The following is a 6,000-nucleotide window of genomic DNA, read 5'->3' on the forward strand; positions in this document are numbered from 1 at the left end:
ATGATATTTTTAAGTGTCCTTACTCACTACAGCTTTTTTACCTGACTTTTGTAAACCCACCTATAAAGAAGCACACGTTTCAGAACCATAACTGTACAATGGTTCAGGAGTGCATGCATGGAGTAGTGCACACTTTTTTTTATTTATTTTTAGACATTTTCCTCTGGTAGCTCAGGAGCTCTAAATCCCAAGCTCCTGTAATCTGTAGATTTCAATGCTTGCAGTGTTCATCACTGACCCTGTCCCTTACAAATACATGCATATTCTTATTGATCCATCACTGTGGTGACCAGTCTTTTTGGCACAGTTGAAATGTATCAGAGCGGGTGGGCCCTCTTTCAACATGAAATAAAAATTGAAAATCTTTCAGTTCACTGCATGCAACCTGTGATTTTGGGGGCTCCTGGGCTGCAGAGAAAAAAATAACCAAGGATATGTGCAGGCACCGCTCGTTATGTGGATTACATTGCTGTGTTATGTGTTTGCTAGCCTTAGGTGTATTTTTAAGCAGGTAGCTATCAAGACAGACTTCACCTAACCTGAACATTCAAACACATGCGTGATTGACATGTCTTTATATATGGAACTGTCATACACAAGGCACATGTAAAGTTTTGGCGTTTTGCACACGCCGGTCTTTAAGGTAAATTATATGTTGTGATTTTTGTAAATTGGTGAAATTGAGTTCCATAATTTTATAAGTAAACCTTTTGTAATACATGTCCTACCTTGGAAGAGTTCATTAAATAGGACTTGCCTTAGTAAATGCTGAATATCTCCCCCACCCATCCTTTTTGCATTTGCAATTTTTCTTAGATAAATTCATTAATAGAAATAAATATGTATATATATATATATATATATATATATATATATATATATATATATATATATATATATATATATATATATATATATATATATATTATACTATATAATTTTTTATTTTTTTTGCTTAAAACTGACTTAAACTTAGACAAAACCTCTTTATTAAAATTACTGAAGCAGTAAAAGGTGTAGGTTTGTTTTTTGCTCTAACATCACACTGGGATTTTGGGTCTAGAACCCATTCCATGTTATATTACAAGCAGTGCTTGGTGTTGCACAGTGTATGTATCATCAGTGGACTGGCATCTTGAAATAGTAAGGTGTCCTAAATTATTAAATTTTTACACCTACTAATTTCAATTTTTTTAAACACTTTAACGTGTAGTTTTGGTCCACGTTCAGTTTTTGCTTGTATGTAATGATCTATATAGCAGTGTGAGCAATCCACTTTTGGGGCCCTGTGTCAGAAGAATACTGCACTTGGGGTTTTAAACAATAAGTTGGGGAATTTGTAAAAAAACTGAATTGATCAGTAGTGTGCATGATAGCTTAGGGTTTTTTGTTTTTGTTTTTTATTACGCACTGAATGTGTATTCACTAAATATTTCCTGCAGGTGAACCACTGTAATTTAAAACGCATGTACAAGGAAGTGAATGTTTGAATGTCCCATTCACTGCTTTATAAACATACCCCCTTCCCGTTTAAAAATGCTCTTACAAATAAAACTAATGGAAATTAGGCTTTTTTATTATAATTTACTTAATTCCCCCTTTTATCTGTTTATAAATATAAGCCTATCCCTAGTTTTGCAGACATGATAATACTTGGGGAAATATTTTGTTTTTTTACAAGAAGGAAGAGGGAATTTGCTTTCTGACACACTGGGCATTCACGGTTGTTTTTGTGGTGAATGGTTAAAAAAATTAAAAAATAAAAATCCCCCTTTATGGCCAAAAAGAGTTAAAAAATGTTAAATGTTAAATAGATTTATACTGACAGTTACGATTCCTTTAGTGCTGACATTTTTTTGGTGTCCATGCTTTGTATATTTAATCTAACACAAAACAGTATTTAGTACACTGTCTGTAAGTAATAAACATGTTTGTAATAAACTGTCCCATGGACCAATACTGTAAACGGTGACATCTGACATTTTGTAAACCTTGTAATTTTCTGTAACATTCACAACTATTTGCTGTAAAATATTCCTTTTGTAAATAATTGCATTGATATAGCTTAACTATATTGATTGATAGGCTTTTAGTATGCTGTATTTAACGCTGGCCAGACGTGTGGTTACATAGATTAATAGTGCTTATATTTAACAAAACAAACTTGCAGGAAAACCTTTTTTTTGTTAGTGGGAACAGATTTGTGGTCTTGTTACATAGACCAAACGTTCAGTTCCTGCTGATCATGATCTCTTGGCGTTCCTAGATGGTCTTGAGGCTTTTTTTTATGTCTGAAATGTATACTAGCAAGTAATACATTTTTTTTAATGACTTATTTTGATTACATATATTCAGAGTGATGAAATCAAAATTTTATACAGAATGACAGGTATATAATTTAGTGTCATGTCTATCCACACTGCTTCATGGGTTGAAGGAAGTCTGCGGTATTGTGGGTTTATTTTTGGTATATTTTATTGGCTCATTCTACATAACATTTTTTTACTACACCAATACTTGTGTAAATAAAAAAATAAAAAATAAAACAGCCCTCTTTAACGTGTTCTAATGAAATCACTATATTTACTAAAGCAGTACAATATATTATTGTCTTATGTCATGTCATCAAGAACTTTGACTAGAAATCTTAATGTTTTACGCACACATACTTTTAATTTGACTAATGCTTAAAGAAATATAAGTATACCGTTTTTTGCCAGGCATTTTTCTCATACATGTGAGTGTAGAATCGGGGCTGATATCTCCCACTGTCTCCATTGAGAGAATGCAGATTTAAGGCAGCCATGGAAGATTTAAATCTTGGCTGGTTCAGCAGGGACTGGCTGAGATTCAAACCATCTATGTGCAGGCTGATTGTACACAAGTCAATCAATCGATCTACTTTGGTACAACCAGCATACTGGATATTTTACATACGATTATTGCCAGTGGGTGTAGCAGCTAGCAATAATGACTGTTCTCCAGGCAGGGACTGCGCCCACACCCCCCACCGGGAGAACACTATATGGCTCCACCGGAGGGATTCCCCCATCAACACTGACTGCATTGATGGGGGAATCGAGTGATTTACTTTCTTGCAGGAAAGAAAATCGTATCATCTATGGTCTGCCTTTAGTAATGCTTCTGATGACAACTTTTCTCTGTAAATAAATTGACAATTGCATATTGTATGCTTTAGCAAATATTTATTTTGTCTCATTTTTTTGTAACGTGTATACTTAGTATGTATGTAATATATATTTTTTTAAATGTAATATATCCGGATTTTTAAGAAAGTTGCAGCTCAACTTCACGTTGAGCTCATCATGCTTGCCCTGGGTGATGTTCTAGTTACAAGACAGTAAAATTTTAATTTCTCAAAACGAATAAATCTTATTTCATGGATGTCCTTTAGGCTTAGTTTAAGTCTGAAATAATAATTTTATACCAGCAGCCTTCGCTATTTTATTTTTTATTGTGTAATATTTTATATGTTAAGCATTTCTTGATACATTTTTCATATTTATTTCGTAGCTAACAAAATGTTTATCAAAACAGTAGCAATTTAGTGTTCATTTTCAAATTGTCATAAAATCACTAGGATTTACTATGATTTTTTACAATTACAGAATTATTTGTACCGGCTGTTTAGTAGAAAAGGACTGTGATTTTAAAAAATGCTTTTTCTATATATATTTTTTTTTTATATAATTTACTGCACAATAAACAGTTGGGGTAAATTATTAAATGAGTAGAGGCCGTTCACTAAGCAAAGTAAGTCTCCCCTTTGGTTAGTAAACAAGGTGAAGTTGTGTGTGCTTTGAATACCAACTCGCTCCAGGAAATCTGGGGGGGGGGGGGGGGGGGTTATTTTCACTTTCCATAGTTGGATGATTGAAGTACCAGAGCTTTACCTTATTTGCTAAATGCTTAACAGTCACTTTGCTTAGTGAACAGTCTTCATTCCTTTAGTAAATCAACCTAAGTGTATTTTAAAAATCAAAACAAAAAAAATCTTCAATAAAATTTTTGAAAACAATTGATCTTACTATATCTGTAATTGTGTTTAATTATGTAGTGTTAATGTATTTAAAATGTCTTCCAAGTGCAGTTAGCATGTTTCTGTTGGTTAGAATATGTAATGCATCTTGCAGACTTTTAAATGTAACCTTCGCCAAACCTTTTAACATTTTAAAAAGCAATTTTTTAAATTCTTAGTATACATATATGTATATTGTGTGTGTTTTCTTATTTTTTTTCTCTTTTATGATGCATATGAATATTGCACAGGGCCTGCGTGTTAGGTGTTGTCTTAAAGCTAAGAATTTTGCTTGGATATGAGACCCCACCTAATACTCTGTTATGATTTTCTGTAAAACAAGTTTTTACAATTAAATTCCTATATGCATGTATATAAAATACATTAGCTACTTTTTCTGCATGTGATGCCTTGGTTATTTATCAAAATACCGCATCAATTTTAGTATGTTGTAATTGCTTACAAAATGTTTGTACTATTATCACAGATTTTGTATGTTATGTACTGTAGCAAAAAATCTACATCACAAATCTTAAAACGTTACAGCTGAAAGAAGAGGAACATCTTTAAAGATCACATGTTCATCTAATGGAAAAGAAGATACTTGGCCATCAGTTTGCTACATATGATTCAACAGCTCAAAGTTACGGATAAAAATGAGCAGATCTAGATGTGAATAAAGCAATTCTGCAAACATGGTAACCAGTAGATCTACTTTTATTTTTTATGTTGCATAAATGTTTTATTTGAAGGAAACCTGTGTGACTTAAACCTTTATTAGCTCTTGCAACTTGGGTTTATACATTATATTTACAATTTATAATGTACAAGCAGTTGGGAAAAAAAAAACGCTCTTTCTTGTTTTTATAGTTGTTTATTCCTGTTAAAATATTTGTGTCCTAATAATGTCTGTAAATACCACCTCAATTACAGTAGATAGTGTTGTAATAAACTGTTTAATGGGGCTGATGTGTAAAGCTTTTCAAGTTATTTTGCTGTTTACACCTCAGGGAAAGGTTTGCATTTGGCAGTATATTCTTCCTTTTTTACAAAACAGATTTTATTACATATACACTGAAGTTTTTAGAGATGCATTAGCATAGTTTCCTGTCTCATTTATTTATTTACTAGATAAACACATTTTTTTTACATTGTATTTCTCGACCAATAGCTTGGTTATCGGTGGTTATTTGGCTGTGGTCTGTATCAAATACAAACTCAATACATTCATTTGAGACCAGCCATGATTGTGTCCTTAAATGGTTAACCATTCCATTTGTTTTTGACTGTATATTGAAAATTTAAAATGTTTGAATATTGCAAGAAAATGGACTGTCACTATTGGTGTTGCAAACTTGCTTTTGGGAATACAAAAAAAATCCAGATTGGCTACCACTTAACTGGCAGCTTGTCATCTCATTAATTATGAAATGACCACTTCTCCCACTGTAAATAATGAGTGGTGGCGTTAACTTTCCTTTCTACCCAAAATAATTTTTCTTTCTGTGAAAGATTTATAGTAAATTACCACCACATTTTCATGAGGCCATGTGTGTTTACAAGTTTCCAAGACCTTTGGTGGCATGATCAATTTTCAAACTGCTTTGTTACTGTTCTGTTAAACAGGTTCTTCCATTTAGTGGAGAAAGTATTCTCTGCAGAATATATTGTGAGTAAAAAAAAATAATAATAAAAAATTCTAATTGGGAATGTTTTTGACACTGTGTAGCAAGCCAAGGAATGTCCATTGCGTGTATGTGTCTAGGAACCATATCAGTGTTTGCTGTAGTCAACTAACAAATTTTATTTTCATAAGGGATTTTTGGACTGTAAAAGGTCCGTCCCCCGTCCCCCCAGAACAGAAAAACATTTTTTTTTTTCTAGTTTTTCTGACGTGTTAAAGACTTTTTTGCCTAAAATTACCTATACACAGGTAAGTATTTCATCACAGTGTGCTTTCT

At 32.6% G+C, this 6,000-nt stretch overlaps 1 protein-coding gene across 6 annotated transcripts in view; it reads left to right on the forward strand.

The window, feature by feature from the left end:
• CPSF6 (cleavage and polyadenylation specific factor 6) overlaps positions 1-5,004 on the forward strand; it is a 35,072-nt gene extending 30,068 nt beyond the window's left edge. For 5 of the 6 annotated variants that reach the window (XM_077469138.1, XM_077469137.1, XM_077469142.1 and 2 more), the window contains one exon: positions 4,586-5,004. The gene's annotated coding sequence lies outside the window, so the exon portion shown is untranslated. Of the gene's footprint in view, positions 1-4,549 lie in introns of all 6 variants that reach the window. The other variant, XM_077469139.1, reaches the window with a different exon arrangement.
• The last annotated feature ends 996 nt before the right edge of the window (positions 5,005-6,000 follow it).

This window comes from Lithobates pipiens, unplaced genomic scaffold (assembly GCF_037356315.1).
Source record: "Lithobates pipiens isolate NorthernLeopardFrog02 unplaced genomic scaffold, aLitPip1_a1.2 Scaffold_8, whole genome shotgun sequence".
In the NCBI taxonomy this organism is placed as follows: domain Eukaryota; kingdom Metazoa; phylum Chordata; class Amphibia; order Anura; family Ranidae; genus Lithobates; species Lithobates pipiens.